At 50.8% G+C, this 18528-nt stretch overlaps 1 long non-coding RNA gene across 1 annotated transcript in view; it reads right to left on the reverse strand.

Moving 5' to 3' along the window:
* The window catches only part of LOC147717811 (uncharacterized), a 74056-nt gene extending 56809 nt beyond the window's left edge, over positions 1-17247 (reverse strand). Inside the window, exons 1-2 of the long non-coding RNA XR_015295821.1 lie at positions 17200-17247; positions 16210-16299 (exon numbers count right to left, since the gene is read on the reverse strand). This is a non-coding gene — a long non-coding RNA (uncharacterized LOC147717811). The remainder of the gene's footprint in view (positions 1-16209; positions 16300-17199) is intronic.
* Between the last annotated feature and the right edge of the window lie 1281 nt (positions 17248-18528).

Here is an 18528-nt window from a genome sequence, read left to right on the forward strand (position 1 = left end):
CACCAGCCGTCAGTGCACGCTTTCACCAGGCACACACACCACCAGCCGTCAGTGTACACTTCCACCAAGCACACACACCACCAGCCGTCAGTGTACGCTTCCACCAGGCACACACACCACCAGCCGCCAAGGCACGCTTCCACCAGGCACACACACCACCAGTCGTCATTGCATGCTTCCACCAGGCACACACACCACCAGCCGTCAGTGCACGCTTCCACCAGGCACACACACCACCAGCCCTCAGTGCACGCTTCCACCAGGCACATACACCACCAGCCGCCAGGGCACGCTTCCACCAGGCACACACATCACCAGCCGTCAGTGCACGCTTCCACCTGGCACACACACCACCAGCCGTCAGTGCACGCTTTCACCAGGCACACACACCACCAGCCGTCAGTGTACACTTCCACCAAGCACACACACCACCAGCCGTCAGTGTACGCTTCCACCAGGCACACACACCACCAGCCATCAGTGCACGCTCCCACCAGGCATACACACCACCAACCCTCAATGCACGCTTCCACCAGGCATACACTCCACCAGCCGTCAGTGCACACTTCCACCAGGCACACTTCCACGAGGCATACACACCACCAGCTGTCAGTGCACACTTCCACCAGGCACACACACCATCTGTCGTCAGTGCACGCTTTCACCGGGCACACACACCACCAGCCGTCCGTGCACGCTTCCATCAGGCACACACACCACCAGCCATCAGTACACGCTTCCACCAGGCACACACACCACCAGCCGTCAGTGCACGCTTTCACCAGGCACACACACCATCAGTCGTCAGTGCACGCTTGCAATGGGCAGACACACCACCAGCCGTCAATGCACACTTCAACCAAGCACATACACCACCAGCCGTCAGTGCACGCTTCCACCAGGCACACACACCACCAGCCGTCAGTGCACACTTTCACCAGGCACACCCACCATCAGTCGTCAGTGCATACTTTCACCGGGCACACACACCACCAGCCGTCAATGCACTCTTCAACCAGGCACACACCACCAGCCATCAGTGCATGCTTTCACCAGGCACACACACACCACCAGCCTTCAGTGCACGCTTTCACCAGGCACACACACCACCAGCCCTCAGTGCACACTTTCACCAGGCACACACACCACCAGCCGTCAGTGCACGCTTCCACCAGGCACACACACCCCCAGCCGTCAGTGCCCGCTTACACCAGGCACACACACCACCAGCCATTAGTGCACGCTTCCACCAGGCATACACACCACCAGCCATCAGTGCACGCTTCCACCAGGCACAAACACCAACAGCCATCAGGGCACCCTTCTACCAGGCATACACACCACCAGCCGTCAGTGCACGCTTCCACCAGGCACACACACCATCAGTGCATAATTCCACCAGGCACACACACCACCAGCAGTCAGTGCACGCTTCCACCAGGCATAGACACCCCCAGCCATCAGTGCACGCTTCCACCAGGGGCACACACACACCGCTAGCCGTCAGTGCACGCTTCCACCAGGAATACACACCACCAGCCATCAGTGCACCCTTCCACCAGGCATACACACCACCAGGCATGCACACCACCAGCCATCAGTGCACGCTTCCACCAGGCACACTTCCACCAGGCATACACACCACCAGCCGTCAGTGCACGCTTCCACCAGGCACACGTCCACGAGGCATACACACCACCAGCTGTCAGTGCACACTTTCACCAGGCACACACACCATCTGTCATCAGTGCACGCTTTCACCGGGCACACACACCACCAGCCGTCCGTGCACGCTTCCACCAGGCACACACACCACCAGCGGTCAATACACGCTTCCACCAGGCACACACACCACCAGCCGTCAGTGCACGCTTTCACCAGGCACACACACAATCAGTCGTCAGTGCACGCTTGCAACCGGCACACACACCACCAGCCGTCAATGCACACTTCTTCCAAGCACACACATCATCTGCCCTCAGTGCACGCTTCCACCAGGCATGCACACCACCAGCCGTCAGTGCACACTTTCACCAGGCACACCCACCATCAGTCGTCAGTGCATGCTTCCACCACGCATACACACCCCCAGCCATCAGTGCACGCTTCCACCAGGGGCACACACACACCGCTAGCCGTCAGTGCACGCTTCCACCAGGAATACACACCACCAGCCATCAGTGCACCCTTCCACCAGGCATACACACCACCAGCCGTCAGTGCACGCTTCCACCAGGCACACTTCCACGAGGCATACACACCACCAGCTGTCAGAGCACGCTTCCACCAGGCACACATACCACCAGCCGTCATTGCACACTTTCACCAGGCACACACACCATCTGTCATCAGTGCACGCTTTCACCGGGCACACACACCACCAGCCGTCCGTGCACGCTTCCACTAGGCACACACACCACCAGCTGTCAGTACACGCTTTCACCAGGTACACACACCACCAGCCCTCAGTGCACGCTTTTACCAGGCACACACACCATCAGTTGTCAGTGCACGCTTGCAACGGGCACACACACCACCAGCCGTCAATGCACACTTCTACCAAGCACACACACCATCTGCCCTCAATGCACGCTTCCACCAGGCATACACACCACCAGCCATCAGTGCACACTTTCACCGGGCATACACACCACCAGCCGTCAATGCACGCTTCCACCAGGCACACACCACCAGCCATCAGTGCATGCTTTCACCAGGCACACACACACCACCAGCCTTCAGTGCACGCTTTCACCAGGCACACACACCACCAGCCCTCAGTGCACGCTTTCACCAGGCACACACACCACTGGCCGTCAGGGCACGCTTCCACCAGGCACACACACCACCTGCCGTCAGTGCGCGCTTCCACCAGGCACACACACCACCAGCCATTAGTGCACGCTTCCATCAGGCATACACACCACCAGCCATCAGTGCACGCTTCCACCAGGCGCAAACACCACCAGCCATCAGTGCACCCTTCCACCAGGCATACACACCACCAGCCGTCAGTGCACGCTTCCACCAAGCACACACACCATCAGTGCTTAATTCCACCAGGCACACACACCACCAGCCGTCTGTGCACACTTCCACCAGGCATACACACCACCAGCCATCAGTGCACGCTTCCACCAGGCACACACACACCGCCAGCCGTCAGTGCACGCTTCCACCAGGAATACACACCACCAGCCATCAGTGCACCCTTCCACCAGGCATACACACCATCAGCCGTCAGTGCACGCTTCCACCAGGCACACACACCACCAGCCATCAGTGCATAATTCCACCAGGCACCCACACCACCAGCCGTCAGTGCACGCTTCCACCAGGCACACACACCACCAGCCGTCAGTGCATGCTTCCACCAGGCATACACACCACCAGCCATCAGTGCATGCTTCCACCAGTCACACACACCACCAGCCGTCAGTGCATGCTTCCACCAGGCATACAGACCACACGCCGTCAGTGCATGATTCCACCAGGCACACACACCAGCAGCCGTCAGTGCACGCTTCCACCAGGCACACACACCACTAGCCGTGAGTGCACGCTTTCACCAGGCACACACACCATCAGTCGTCAGTGCACGCTTTCACCGGGCACACAAACCACCAGCCGTCAGTACAGCAGGCAGGTTCTTCTCACCATTATCTGTGCTAATCCCCAACAAGTTGAGGACTTCCTCAAGACTCTCAAGCGCCGATCACCGCGTCGAGATTCCAATGACCGCGCTTCCAGATCCTCATCCCCTACAGCGAGCTGACTCAAGAACTAGACACTAACACATTGGGGTTCGACTTCGGATCCACCCACTCTTCATGCTGCTTGCTACGCCCTGCTCACTCTCAGATGGTGCTGTTATTGCCTGCACCCACTAAGCGGAACATTACAAGCTTTTCTGATGGTTTCACACTCCTACAGCTAGCCATAGACAGATTAGTGTATCTTGTATGCTACATGCTCTATATAGCTTAGTGGTAAGCTTTTTGTTTTTTGTAGGTTTGTTCTGGACTTTGCCCAGCACTCTACCCCCTTTATCACTCCCCTTCTCATCCCTGTGTCACTGGGACACTGCTTCGCAGTTCTGGTTGGGAGATGGGAGGGTTTTGTGGCCCACAGGCACCCACCACATGGGAGATCCTTCATATTGCTTACTATTTTGTTGGACTCTCTTGACGGGGACTCTAATATCAAGTGTTATTTGGGGTATGGGTGGGCAATCATGTACCGGCACCATTGGGGTGCTGTTGTGGATAGGGGTGGTTTTGTTTTTGGGTGACCAATACAATTTCAGCACGTTTGGGGGTGTTGGTGTGGGTGGGGGGATGTTTGGGACTGTTGGATTCTAATGTTGCATATTTGTCACATGAGCAGATAGACATGCCAATGCACATTGTACTCCCTATATACTTACCATACATTGAGACATCATTTCTGAAGTACCATTTCCTTTGGAATGCCTCCACACTCTGAACAGTTGCGATTAAAATTGCTTACTTGGAACGTCAGGGGTCTTGGCGACCCACGAAAATGTAGACAAATCCTTACATACCTCAATAGGCATCACATACAGGATGCACTGCTTCAAGAAACGCACACTGACTCCCGTCGCCCTCATTGCTTCGGAAGCAAATGGGCCTCTGACCATGTGTTTTCTTCCTATTCTACATATTCGCGAACTGATCTCTAGGCTTCAATCAATCAATCAAAGCATTTGTATAGCGCGCTACTCACCCGGAGGGTCTCAAGGCGCTTGGGGGAGGGTGGTCCGCTACTGCTCGAACAGCCAGGTCTTGAGTTGCTTCCTGAAGGCGAGGTGGTCTTGAGTCAGGCAGAGGTGGATGGGGAGGGAGTTCCACGTCTTGGCAGCCAAGTAGGAGAAGGATCTTCTTCCCGTTGTGGCTCTTCGGATGCGGGGGACAGCGGCGAGGGTGCGGCTGGTTGATCGGAGCTGGCGGGTGGGAGTGTAGAAGGTCAGGCGGTCTTTGAGGTATCCTGGGCCTTGGTTGTGGAGAGCTTTGTGTGCGTGAGTGAGGAGTCGGAACGTGATTCTCTTGCTGACGGGGAGCCAGTGCAGGTTTCTCAGGTGTACGGAAATGTAGTTGTGTCGGGGATGTCCAGGATGAGGCGTGCTGAGGCGTTCTGAATGCGCTAGAGTCTTTTCTGGAGTTTTGCTGTGGTTCCGGTGTAGAGGGAGTTGCCGTAGTCCAGTCGGCTGGTGATGAGGGCCTGGGTGACTGTCTTCCTGGTTTCGGTGGGGATCCACCGGAAGATCTTACGTAGCATGCGTAGGATGTTGAAGCATGACGAGGAGACGGCGTTGACTTGTCTGGTCATGGAGAGAGAGGAGTCCAGGATGAAGCCCAGGTTGCGTGCGTGGTCTGTTGGTTTGGGTGCGCTGTCCAGGGCTGGGGGCCACCAGGAGTCGTCCCAGGCGGAGGGCGAAGATCCCAGGTTGAGGTCTTCCGTCTTATCTGAGTTCAGTTTCAGGCGGCTGTTCATCATCCACTCGGCTACGTCTTTCATCCCTTCGTGTAGGTTGGTTCTGGCAGTGGCGGGGTCGTTGGTGATGGAGAGGATCAGCTGGGTGTTGTAGACATAGGAGATGATGTTGAGGTTGTGTTGGCGTGCGATGGCCGCAAGGGGGCTCATGTACATGTTGAACAGCGTGGGGCTGAGTGATGATCCTTGTGGTACGCCGCAGATGACTTTGGTGGCCTCTGATCTGAACAGGGGGAGGCGGACTCTCTGTGTTCTTCCGGCGAGGAAGGAGATGATCCATTCCAGTGCCTTCTCCAGGATTCCGATGTTGTTGAGGCGCTGCACTAGGGTGCGGTGGCAGACCGTGTCGAACGGGGCGGAGAGGTCCAGGAGGATGAGGGCCGCTGTTTCCCCATTGTGGAGCAGGGTTACTTCGGATGTCGTCGGTGGCTGCGATGAGGGCGGTCTCGGTGCTGTGGTTGGCCCGGAAGCCGGACTGCGAGTGGTCGAGGGATCCATTCATCTCGAGGAAGGCGGCCAGCTGTCTGTTGACGGTCTTCTCAATGACTTTGGTAGGAAAAGGAAGAAGCGAGATGGGGCGGTAGTTTTTGAGGTCGGTGGGGTCTGTTGATGGTTTCTTCAGTAGGGCGCTGAGTTCGGCGTACTTCCAGCTCTCTGGGAAGGTGGCGGTGTCGAAGGAGGCGTTGATGATGTCCCGTAGATGGGGTGCGATTATGGAGTCGGCCTTGCTGAAGACATGGTGAGGGCAGGGGTCTGTTGGAGATCCGGAGTGGATGGAGTTCATCGTGCGGATGGTGTCTTCGGTGTTGACCAGGGTCCAGGCGCGGAGGGTGGTGGTGGGGGGCGTTGGTACAGTCGTAGGGTGCGTTGGCTGTGTGCTGAAACTGTTGTGTATGTCTGCGATCTTGCTGTGGAAGAACGAGGCGAGCGATGCAGAGGTCTTGCGAGGGAGTGATGTCATTATTGTTATTAACTCCGCCAATATTCTTATCATCGGGATTTTAACTATTGGCCAACTGACCCCCGGGAGAGTAATACCTCCGAAGATTTCACCGATCTCCTACTTGGTATGAATTGCAGTCAACATATCACTGTAGCTACCCATAGTTAAGGTCATAATTCTTAACCAAGTGTGGACCACCAACCTAGATATCTCTCCCCCATCAGTGTTTCCTTGCCCTTGATCCGACCACTCCTTTATTTCATTTTCTATTAATTTCACTCGGCCTGCCCTTCCTACCCCCGTCACTAATTTTACTGCCCGCAACTGGAAACGTGCTAATCTTGCAGAATTCCATGCCATTTTGGCCTCCACTGTCCCTAGTGATCAGGCCTCGTTGTCTGATCAGGCTCGCCTCCTCGAGCAATGGCTGGAATCCGCCAGCGACAAAGTGGCCCCGCAAAAAAATATAAAAACTAAACGTCCCCATGACGCTCAGCGCTGGTTTACAGATCAACTAAAATCGGATAAACTGTCCCTCCGCCAAGCGGAGCGCCGATGGAGGCGCAACTACGACCCCACATCCAAAATGGAGTACATGGATCTACTGAAACAATATAAAAAATCTATTTTATTGGCCAAAACCTCCTATTTTTCCCAGAAAATCATGGACTCTGCCTCTAAGGCTAAGGACATCTTTTCCATCGTTGAGGAGCTCACCCTGCCGGATCGTGTGATGACCCAACCCCTACCCACCCAGGCTCTCTGCGACTCTTTGAATTCGTATTTTATTGAAAAAATTGTCACCATTAAAAATAACATCCCCTCCCCATCCTCCTCCACTCCCCCTCCCTTGCCCCCTATGAGCCCCTGCCGATTCGACGTTTTCCCTCCCATTTCCTTGGCTGAGTTCACTTTATTTCTACACTTAGTGAGCTCTGGCTCCCCTAATGATTGTTGTCCCCCGCAAATTCTTAAATACACCTTCCTGGCCTGCCCTGACCCCCCCTGTCACTTCTTAATAAATCCCTTGCCACCGGCATCGTCCCAGCCTCTTTCAAACAGGCGGTCGTGCTGCCCATATTCGGTCATGAGTAACTTTCGACCAATTTCCCTTCTTCCCTATTTGGGGAAAGTCTTAGAGACCTACGTCACCCGTTGCCTCAGTGCATTCATCAAGAGCTCTGCCTTTTTGGACAATCAGCAAGCAGGCTTTCGACCAGCGCATTCCACCGAAGCTGTTATTGTGGCTGTGATGGATGCACTGAGGCAAGGTTCCGACAAGAACATTGCCCAAGCCCTTGTACTGTTGGACCTGTCGGCGGCATTTGACACGTCGATCATACCATCTTGATCGACCGTGTCAACAACGCGGGCATCCAGGGTGTGGCCCTCTCTTGGATCACATCTTTTTTGCACCAGCGCTCTCAAGCCGTCCACCTGTCCACTTACTCTGCTTCTTACTCCCCCTTATCTTGCGGAGTCCCTCAGGGCTCTGCTTTGTCACCGCTTTTGTTTAATCTTTATATGCAACCCCTTTTGGCCTCTCTTCGTCACACCCCCGTTACCATTTTCAATTATGCGGATGATTTATAACTGATTTTCCCACTTCATCCCTCCCCTTCTTCCTCCTCCAATTTCCAATCAACTATGCTTGCGATCTCTGAGTGAATGCATTACAGCCAGCTCAAGCTCAATCCTAGCAAGACTGAGTTGGTGTTGCCTGGTGGGCCAGATAATCCTTGGACTTCCAGCTTCTGGCCGCAATCCCTTGGGCCTTCGCCCTGCCCCGTGAACTCGATGAAGAGCCTAGGGTGACATTTGAAAGTGGTGGGGCGTAAAAGTTCTGGATGAGTGGCTGGTGGCGAGTAAGCATAGCGTACGCGCCTCAGTGTCATAAAGAGGGTTCAGGGGAGTTCTCCCCCTGGGAATTTCCTTTAAAAAGGAGGGGGCAAACGGTGCATTTTCAAGCAAATTTGAGAAAGCAAGAAGGTTACTAAAGCAATTTTGAAAGTGAAGTTGCCAGGTCAGTTCGGCGGCGAGAATTACACATAGTAAAAGGATTTTGCGGGAAAGCTGCTCTTTGGTCAGCTGGACCTGCAGTTTATGCGCAGTGATCTGAATGCGCCTCTGATGCATCAGTGCGCTACCTGAGAATGACGCAAGTGTTGCTATGGGTGGGCCTTCGTGTGACTTGTTATCGCATCATGCGTTGTTGTAGTAGGGGATTTCAGGTATGCTGCACACGTGTTTATTCTTGAGATTCACGACAATCAGACATAAGTATCACAAATTAGTGATGCAAATATGCAAGGTCAATTCTTATAAACTGCAAGACGCTTGATTTCCCCCATGTGCTTACAACTTGAAAAGGCCAGTCATTATAAGTTCGAGAAAGCCAACAGAGTTGTTTATATCAAGGTAATATTCTAGTTTGTTCCACTTTCTGCTTTTGCGGCGATCATATCACTGCTGATTGGACACAGAGTTGGTTTCTAACGCGAAGCAGTACATTTCCAGATTACACGCTCGCTGGCACCCGCTCATGCGGGGAAGGGATAAGTGTTCTGTGCGCTCTTCAATTGGTTGAATAAAGGAGAATGGGTTGAGTTCAGCATCAGTGATCTCGATGGAAAATATACTTTCTGCCTACATTGAGAGATAAAAATGGAATGCAATGCCAGGTGGAACTACTTTACGGAAGCAAGGCAAAACGCTGAAATAACGGAAGGTGGCCAGGCCAGACCATGTAGGGACGCATGTGCGTAACGAGCCCTCCAAGTTTGCTGGCAAGCCTCATACTCAAATGGCTCTCCGGTAAGTGGTGAACAACAGGATGCGGACAATCAGATCAAGCATGCCACATAAGCATGGACCTGGATCACAATGCCCTTAATTTCTAGCACTCTGTGGGGTGGTCTTTCAGAGGGTAGTTCACTAGGTTTTGGGGGGGGGGTTAATACAATGTAAACAAGTTTATACTAAAATGGTTGATAGAAACGGGGGGTGCAAGTAGCATTTTGATGGAAAGCATGTATAAAATACTAATACACATTTAGAAAAAAACAATATTTGGGTCAGAACTTTATGGCAGGAAGGTATAGCATAAAATATTAAAGTCAGATAGTGGGTGTGTGCAAATAATGTAATTCGGTTTCGATTTATGGACCTCGTAACAAACATTCAGTGTCTCATAAAGACGCCTGAGAAAGCAAAAACTGCCCGGGTAGGAGTTATGAGCAAAATGCTTAACTAGCTTTTCTCAGCTTGCTCCATCTTGAAATATTACAATCCTGTAGATTGATGATGACATTAGCAAATTCGAGTCTGGCTTGGGCTCTGTATAGATTGGGGTCTCCACCATTTTCTGAACTGAGAGCTACTTATGTTCAATTATTAGGGTTGTACAATCTCAATTTTTGTATATGTAAATTAATTCAACCAAAGAGAAACAGACAATAACATCTAGGGCCAGCTGATTGTAAGTGTGAGATTGCTATGCACGACAATACCTACCCCGACTCCCAACACACCTCTCCTGATTGGGGGGGGAGAGGGGGAATCACCATGTCAACGGGACACAAACTGTCAACGGGTGCATTACACTCCTCCTGGGGGGGAATTACCATGTTGACGGAACACCAATTTACAACGGGTGCACCTCAATTTATCGCTCATCCTTTCTGCTTCTCTTCCAAAACCAACACAGCATGGTTCCTCCCACCACCACTGAGATCTGCTGACGCATGCACGCGGCCTGCAAAAGTTCCCGCAGAATCCTTGCCACTGACACTCAGCTTCTAAGCAAAACAGAAAACTGCTATCTACTTCACTCCCTTTCTTTGCCTGCTTTACGTCACTGCCTCGAGTGTCTGCACACCCGTCTGCCTATGTACGCCTGTGAAACTCATATCTGTTCGTGCATTCTACATACTTTGTGTTGGGCAGACTGGCACTGCCGGATGGGCCATCATGAAACGGTCAGTTTGGGACGTATTTATTCTTGCTTTCACTGGTAGGCCACGAGGCCCCCCAAAAAGCATACACATTGATTGGTCCCTTCAAGCGTGCCTATCCGGCAGCGACAGGCTGCCTGAAAAGCCAACCCTAAACCGGCTTGAGCATGTCTGCCGTACATACTTGCAAGTCATCATTCGTGTGTCTGACTACTCATGCGTCATCATACCTCTCTCTCTACCTGCATCACTTAACCTGCCTGCGACGCTTACATCAATGAGCGTACCTTACTGTGTACGTCGTGTCGTGTGTGAGGCCCATTACTTTGCATGTGTGTTTATAATGTGTGTTCCACTCGTGTCTGCTAACATGTGCCGCCCTCGCATGTGTGTCAGTGACAATCATAGCTGTGCTCGTGTTTTCCATTCATGGCCTAGTGAGAATAAATCTATCCTGTTATCAAAATGTCAATTGCGACGACTGGATTTGCACGTTTAATATGGCAAAAACAACCGAAGGACTATTGCATCGTGCCACAAATTTAAAGGAAGAAGAAAACTTACCCGCCGGTCAGCCGCATCTTCTGGGACCTTGGCGCCTTCACTGGAGCGGAAACCGTTACCCCGCCTTCCGTCCTCAGCCAATCCTGGTGCTGGAGCAGTGCCAGGATTGACACAGGGCATGGTTGCTTTCTGCCCGCCTGCCCATTAGGAGAGCGAGGTTTCGCTCTTCATCCAACAACCGAGCAGGCACAAGTGCGTGGGCAAGGCTGAAAAATGTGCCTCCGTCCCCACTCATGCGCACCTGTGCTGCTACCTGCCTACCTGCCTGAATATGCCTGTCAGTCAACATGACACAGGACCGCCCACCCCCTTCAGACTTTGAAGGGGGTGGGCGGTACTGCATCATGCTGACTGACAGGCCTTGTCCCTCGGCGTCTTTGAACTTAAGTAAACTGAGAGTTTACTTCAGTTCAAAGACGCCGAGGCCGGGAGCTGCGGGTGCGGGCAACGCCCCAACGCCCCCAATGGACGCACCGCCACTGTCCATGAGGCCTCAAATTAACGCAGTAACATCCTCCTGCTTCTTCCATCTATGCAGGATCTGCAAAATCCTGCAAAATTCGTAGATTCCTCAACACCGAGGCACTCACTCTTGTCATCATGGCTCTTGTCACTTCGCGTATTGACTACGCCAACATCCTCTATGTTGGAATTCCTGCCTACCATCTCCATCGGTTGCAGCTGGTGCAAAACCAGGCGGCTAGACTGATCTTCCATCAGCCCAAATTCCAACATGTCTCGCCCCTGATGAGCAGATTACACTGGCTCCCCGTGGCCTATCGCTGCCTGTTCAAACTTGGCTGCACGGTTTTTAAGGCCCTCTCAGATCTTGCCCCAGCCTTTACTACATCCAGCCTCCAGCGCTACACCCCCGCTAGAGACCTTCGGTCGGCTTCTCACAACCTGCTGTCGATCCCTAGGTTCAAACGCAAAAAGCATGGAGGCTCATCTTTCTCTTTTCTGGCCGCCACTATGTGGAATTCTCTCCCTATTTCCCTCAGGATCTGTCCCCGTTATGTTTGCTTCCGCAAATTCCTCAAGACCCACCTGTTTCAGTTAGCCTATTGAGTTTTTGTGTTGTCCTGTCCCCCCGCAATTGTTCTGAGCGCCATGAAACCGATTGGTGACCGTGCGCGGTACAAGCACTTTTAGCATAACATAACATAACAATCGCACAGAACACTGATTTTAATGAAGAAAAACACCCCTTAAGGTGGCACCTTCAGCGACCCCTTGGGTAGAGAGTTGCATGCTCTGGGGGCACACTGGGTACACAGTCAGTTGTGCTTGTTTGTTGCTATGGACCAAACATAGACGATCCAGATTATTTCACCACCCTTTGGGGACAAATTCTCAAGGTGGGGTCCACTCACGTCATGTGGGGGGGGGGGGGGGGGTGACTGTAACACTACTTTATGCCCTTCAGCTGATAGGCCCAATCCCCCTCCACATCATTACACCAAAACCCAAGACACGCTATCTCGGCTGTTTCTCGATCATGGGCTCATCGATGTGTGGCGTCATGTCCACCCAGATGAGAGAGAAGGCACCTATTACACTTCAATGCACTTGTCCTGCTCGCTCCTCGACTCCTGGGTCTGCACCCAAGGGGTTGGCCCCTGGATCCTTTCGGCTGAACATATGGCCCGGTCCTACTCCGTCCACGCACCATTCTGTATGACGATTGCGCCCCCTAATTTGATTTCGAATCCACGATGCTGGAGGCTAGTACCTGAGGCACTGCTGGATGCTGTCCTTAAGACAGAGCTTGGTGAGCAGATTCCGGATTTTTTTTACGCATAACAAAGGCTCGGTCACAAATGTGGGCACAATCTGGAAGGCATTCAAGGTCACGATACATGGCACCTGTATGTCGAAAAGTTTGGTAGTTCTCCGGGTATTCATCAGAATTTGCAACGTCTTGAAGGTGAAACAACTCGAGAGAGGTCTTTGGAGCGAGACATCAGATGCAGAGCGGGCATTACTTCGGGAAAAACACACGGACTATACCACCACGGCTGAACGGGAGGCCAAATTCCGGCGCAATACTTTACGGCCCGACACTATGGGGAAGTGGAACGACCCAGCAGGGCTCTGGCGGCTGTAATTGGACAACCCCGTTTTTCTAATTTCGTTCTGGATGGTGTGAATGTGTTACATTGAGAAAGGTATCTTGAGAGGTAAACACATCCAATAGTCGTAGGTATTCTTAAGTTGGTTTATTAGTCATAGTTGGTAGAAAGGAAGGCCCCACCGGGAGCAGCATCCAGCTGCTCAGCCCCACTCACTCAAACTGACCACACATTCAAACCATGCATACACGAACATTCTAATGACATCACACACACAGGCTGAGCAGCAGAGAAGGAGAAGACCAGAATTTAACAGAATGGTGCTGGGGTGCACCACAGGGATAGTCTCAAGATCCTGCGCATGTTCACTGAATTCTATACTGACCTCTACAGTACTCGTAGAGCTGCTCCCACCAGATCTGTCTCACAATCTCGAGGATGTTGCATTGGGCTGTCTAGGGGATAACCAGAGGGAGTTCTTAGCAGCTCCATTTGAGGATGATGAGCTCTGCTCAGCTATTATGCAGATGAAATCAGGGAAAGCCCGGGGGTCAGATGGGCTCCCCATAGATTTTGACAAAACATACCTCGACCAATTACTCCCTGTGCTGGAAGAGGTCTATCTGGAGGCCCAGGAGACTCTGATTCTTCCAGCGACAATGAGGAAGGCACTCATTATCTCCTGAAACCTGGCAAACCTGCGGACCGCTGCAACTCCTATCGCCCCCCTCTCCCTTATCAATGCTGACGCGAAAATACTTGCTAAACTAACGGCTAATTGCCTCAGTCTCCTGATGGAGAAATTGGTCTTGCCGGACCAACCCAGGTTCATACCCGATAGGGCGACTTCTCATAATCTCAGGACACTTTTTTCAATTCTGCAAAATGTCGATCCCCAACTGGCACTAGTGGCGGTCTTCTTAGATATCACAAAGGCTTTTGATTCGGTTGAGTGGGAATACCTATTTACCATCCTTCAGTGCAGTTCATTGGGTTTTTAGCTTCCCAGAAGGCGAAAGTTCTGATTAACTGCCATGTCTCCCTCTCTTTTCCTCTCTCCCGCGGCACCCGGCAGGGATCCCCGTTATCCCCCCTCCTGTTTGCCCTTGCCATAGAACCTCTGGCTGCTAAGATCCAGCAACATCATCAAGAGAAAGCCCTCTGCTGCTTCCTTCGCCCGATTCTCATTTCTCTGTATGCAGATAATGTTACCCTATATGTCAAAGAACCCCAGCAGAACCTTAACCCGCTCCTTTGGGAATTCGTCAGGTTTGGTGGTCTTTCTGGAATCCACATAAAATGGAACAAATCTCAAATCTTTCCAGTTACTGCTTCGGTGACACCGTTTGACATTAACTACCCCAGAGAATGGTGCTCTACTGAGGTCAAATATCCGGGAATACATGTTACTGCAGACGGCAAGGAATTGATGAGACTAAATTTTGGGCGAACACTCGATCATGTCACTGGTCGAAAAACTAGGTGGAATGCACTTCCCCTCACTATGGCGGGCCGTATCTCCCTTATTAAAATGGTGGTCCTCCCAAAAATCTTGTGCCTGTTTTTAAACATTCCGTAGGACCCGCACGGAACAGCTCCGACTTGTGTGGGGTGGCAAGCAACCGCGTATACAATGGGACACACTCGTGAGGCCATACTCCCAGGGTGGCTTTGGTTTTCCCAATTTTGAATTGTACTACCTGTGTGCCCAGGCACATTATGCCTACTACTGGTTCCGCCCTCCCAGGTATACGCCCCATGTTGCGACTGACATCTGGCTTGCAGACCCTATCCCTCTGGGCGGGGTTCTACTGGCCACACTCGCACCCTGTGCACTCTGTCCGACCTCTGTCGACTCCACAATTAAGGCATGGAACCGTATTGCTCACTGCCTACACACTCCCATACTATATTCCCTGTTGTTGCCTCTCACCTACCATCCGAAGATGCCCCTATTGCAAGAAGGCCTTTTTGAAAGAGTTAAACTTCAGAGCCATCTCCAGTGTTAGGGCAACCTCTACTTAGATGGCAAATTTTGCATGCTCCAACAATTATGTTTGGACCTCCCCACCCTCCGCCATGGAGACCTTCCTTTATGTCCGACTATGCCAAGGGATTAAAGACTGTACTCCCGCATACCCTCAGGAAACCCCAGTGGTCCCCCACTTGCACCACACATTATGTGCGACCGCCGCCTCTCACCTAGTCTCTACACTCTATCATAACCTCTACACTGACAGTGAATATCCCCTGTGTGCTGCGGGTTAAATGGTCGGCTGAGCTCGGGCAAGACATCATGGATCAACAGTGGGTGTTCTGCTGCAAGCAGACAGAACAGGTCTCTTCTAGTAGTCGGTTACGCATCACCCATTATAAATGATTACAATGCATCTATTACACACTGGTTAAGCTATACCAATTTGGGTTGCGGGACAAAAGCCGGTGTGACAGAGGTAGGGCAGAAGGTGCTGATTTCTTCCACCTTGCTTGGGAATGTTGCTCGGTCCACTCCTACTGGCACCAGGTGTTTGCAGCACTGGACCTTATGACCTCCATCCGTCAATCCTGCTGTCTCCTCTCCTGGTGTTACTTGGATATACAGAGCCGATACCAGTAACACACTAAAAATATGTCTCATTTAGCCTGCAGGTGGGGTTGGGACAGGGCACCCAAATTCAAGGAATGGATTGGGGACATGATACTCTGACAAGATCAAACAAGCACATATGCTGAACTCCTTCCGGCCTCCTCACGCCCCCGGGATATTTGGGGCCCGCTCTAATCGTATCTCCTGGAACATCCTACAGACAGTAGTCGCGATCCATGATCCATATTCTCATTATTGTGACTTATGGCTTGCATATTACCTGTTACTGTATGTTTCCATCTTTCATTTTTTGTCGCCTACTGGGATAGAGAATCCGATGATTTTGGCATAAGTGTCTAACGGCCCCTCCTACAGTATGCGCATGCACTCAAAGTAACCCAGGATAGGAGTCTTTGAGAAGAGGTATTGGTAGAGATACGGATGTCAGCCTGAAGCAATTCATTCTTAATCTTTAGAATGGACAGACATTGGCAATGTACCAGCACGTGCCATGAGAGTTCGCAAATGTGCACACTGATATTTCTGGGCCGAGTTTCTTCTTGCTGTTACACTTACTTAAGAAGTGGAGCTGAATCTTTCCATCGGTCGCTTCAAATTTCATGAGCAGGCAGTCCTTGCAAGTCTGGATGAAGGTAACATTATCACCTGTTTTTGAAAAGAGAACAATGATCTCATGAGATCAGATAGTTTATTCAAGGAACACACAACAAACAATGACTACAGAAGCACAGTCAGGTGACCTGTCTCTAATAAAGATTTCACAACATTATTACTAGAAAATGCTCAGCATGATCTCAGTGAGTGAGATACCCATTAGGATCTTGTGCAGAGGCGCTAGATTTGGCATCAGGGATTCTGGGACTAAGGATGGTGTAGTACAGTTGAGTTCAGCTTGATATCAGGGATTGTTGGACTTGTGGCACTCACCTACTCTCAGTGAGTGTTAGACACATGATGCTGCAACACTGAAAACGCTTGAGTTGGTGTCCCTTGAAGCTGTAGTACAGGGGATCTCAGCTTGTTTTAAGTGAATGAGGTAGAAATGATACTGAAGTACTAGACAGCTAATCTTGGTGTCGGTGAGTATGGATCTAACAAGCTCCTACAGTGAAGAATATAGCTCACATCTGGACTCATGTTGCTGTACTACTGAGAGTGTACTTAGTTGTTAGTGCGTGTATGGCCCATGAAAACGCAATTTTGCGACATTTCATTTTATATCAGTCAGCTTGGGACCCACAAATCTGCATATCTGAGATATCTCTTAGAGATCTTATCTTGGCATTTGTGAGTGAAGGACTAATCAAGCTGTGGTTCTGGAAGATGGCATCTGGGTTTCAGCAGGTGTGGGACTCAAGAAGCTGAGTTATGGAAAATTGTATTAAAATTTCGTCTTGATGAAAGTGAGCGAGCGTCGCATGAGGCTGCAGTCGCGAGATGACTCATTGAGACCTCTTGGCTTTAGTGAATGGGATCTCTTGAAGCTGAAGATCAGTGAAATTTCCTCCTGGTTTGGTGAGTGTGGGATACCCGAAGTTCACTCACCTTTGTGAAAAATCTTAGGTCCTGTAACCTCCACTTCTCTCAAAGCCTGCATGAAATCAAAAAGAAGAGTCAACTTACTAGGCAACACCAACCAACCTGTAGTTAAATTATAACATTACAGCACCTAACAGTGGTACTGGAAATAGTTGTTGTTGGTAGCCAATGTCAGCTGGAAGATGCTTACTGTTTATGTACTTCTTCTTTTGAAGGTCTGTCTATGGAAAAACAAGTGAACGGACTTACCGGGACTTGCTTTGCACTAATCCTGGCCCTTAAGAAACTATACCTCTGCTTGACCTGCCAGCACTTGGAGAATTTCCTGTAGAAACTCTCGGGTGGACTGTGAATCTGCCTGATAAGGTGGCGGTTTGCGTTTAGTAGAATAAATATCTTCTAAAACTGCATCATCTAATTCTTCATCAAGTCTACTTTTCTTTTGTATTTTCTTTTGACCTGGTTCTTCAGTAATCATTATTCTCACTGGGTACAGACCATCATACATGTCTACTTTTCTCCAGCGCCTCACTTTGTCTTCATGTGTTTCTCTATTTACAATATATTTTGAGTTTCTAGGTACTGAACATTTGCTTTCACGTTCCAGTTCCTTCATCTCAACTTCCCATTCAACTAAAGCTTCAAATTGTGTAGGTCTAGGCTTTGGCATAAGAGCCATCATTTTTTCTCTCAGGTTTCTCAAAATTTTCATATTAAATGACCCATCTTCTGGCCAGGCTAATACGCCATCATTTTTTTGTATAATGCATCCAATTTTCAAACCAAATTACTGTATGATAACCATATTCGCCTTCCATATAGGCTGCGGGTGTTTTGTACTTATGAAGTAATTTCCCACCACGCGTTTCAATTTTCTTGTCCGGCGTAAATACATTTTTCATTTTCTGAAACCATGAAGGCTTCGTTTTCTCTCTATCGTACCAATAACTCATGTTTTAAAGACAATTACTTATTCTTAAAAGATCGTAATGTTTTCTTGATGTTCCGCTACTCTAGCCAATCCGTACGCGAAAGACACTAACAAGCCAATCAGGTTAAGCTACGTCACCACCTTGCTCAACCAATAGAAATACTCAATCAATCAATCAATCAGTGACACTTATTAAGCGCGCTACATACCCGTAGGGTCTCAAGGCGCTGGGGGGGGGGGGGGGGGGGGGGGGGTGCCGCTACTGCTCGAACAGCCAGGTCTTCAGCTTCTTCCTGAAGGAGAGGTGGTCTTGGGTCAGGCGCAGGTCGGACGGGAGGGAGTTCCAGGTCTTGGCGGCCAGGTAGGAGAAGGACCTTCCTCCTGTAGTCGCTCTTCGGATGCGG

Source organism: Lissotriton vulgaris, chromosome 5 (genome assembly GCF_964263255.1).
Source record: "Lissotriton vulgaris chromosome 5, aLisVul1.2, whole genome shotgun sequence".
NCBI classification, from domain to species: Eukaryota; Metazoa; Chordata; class Amphibia; order Caudata; family Salamandridae; genus Lissotriton; species Lissotriton vulgaris.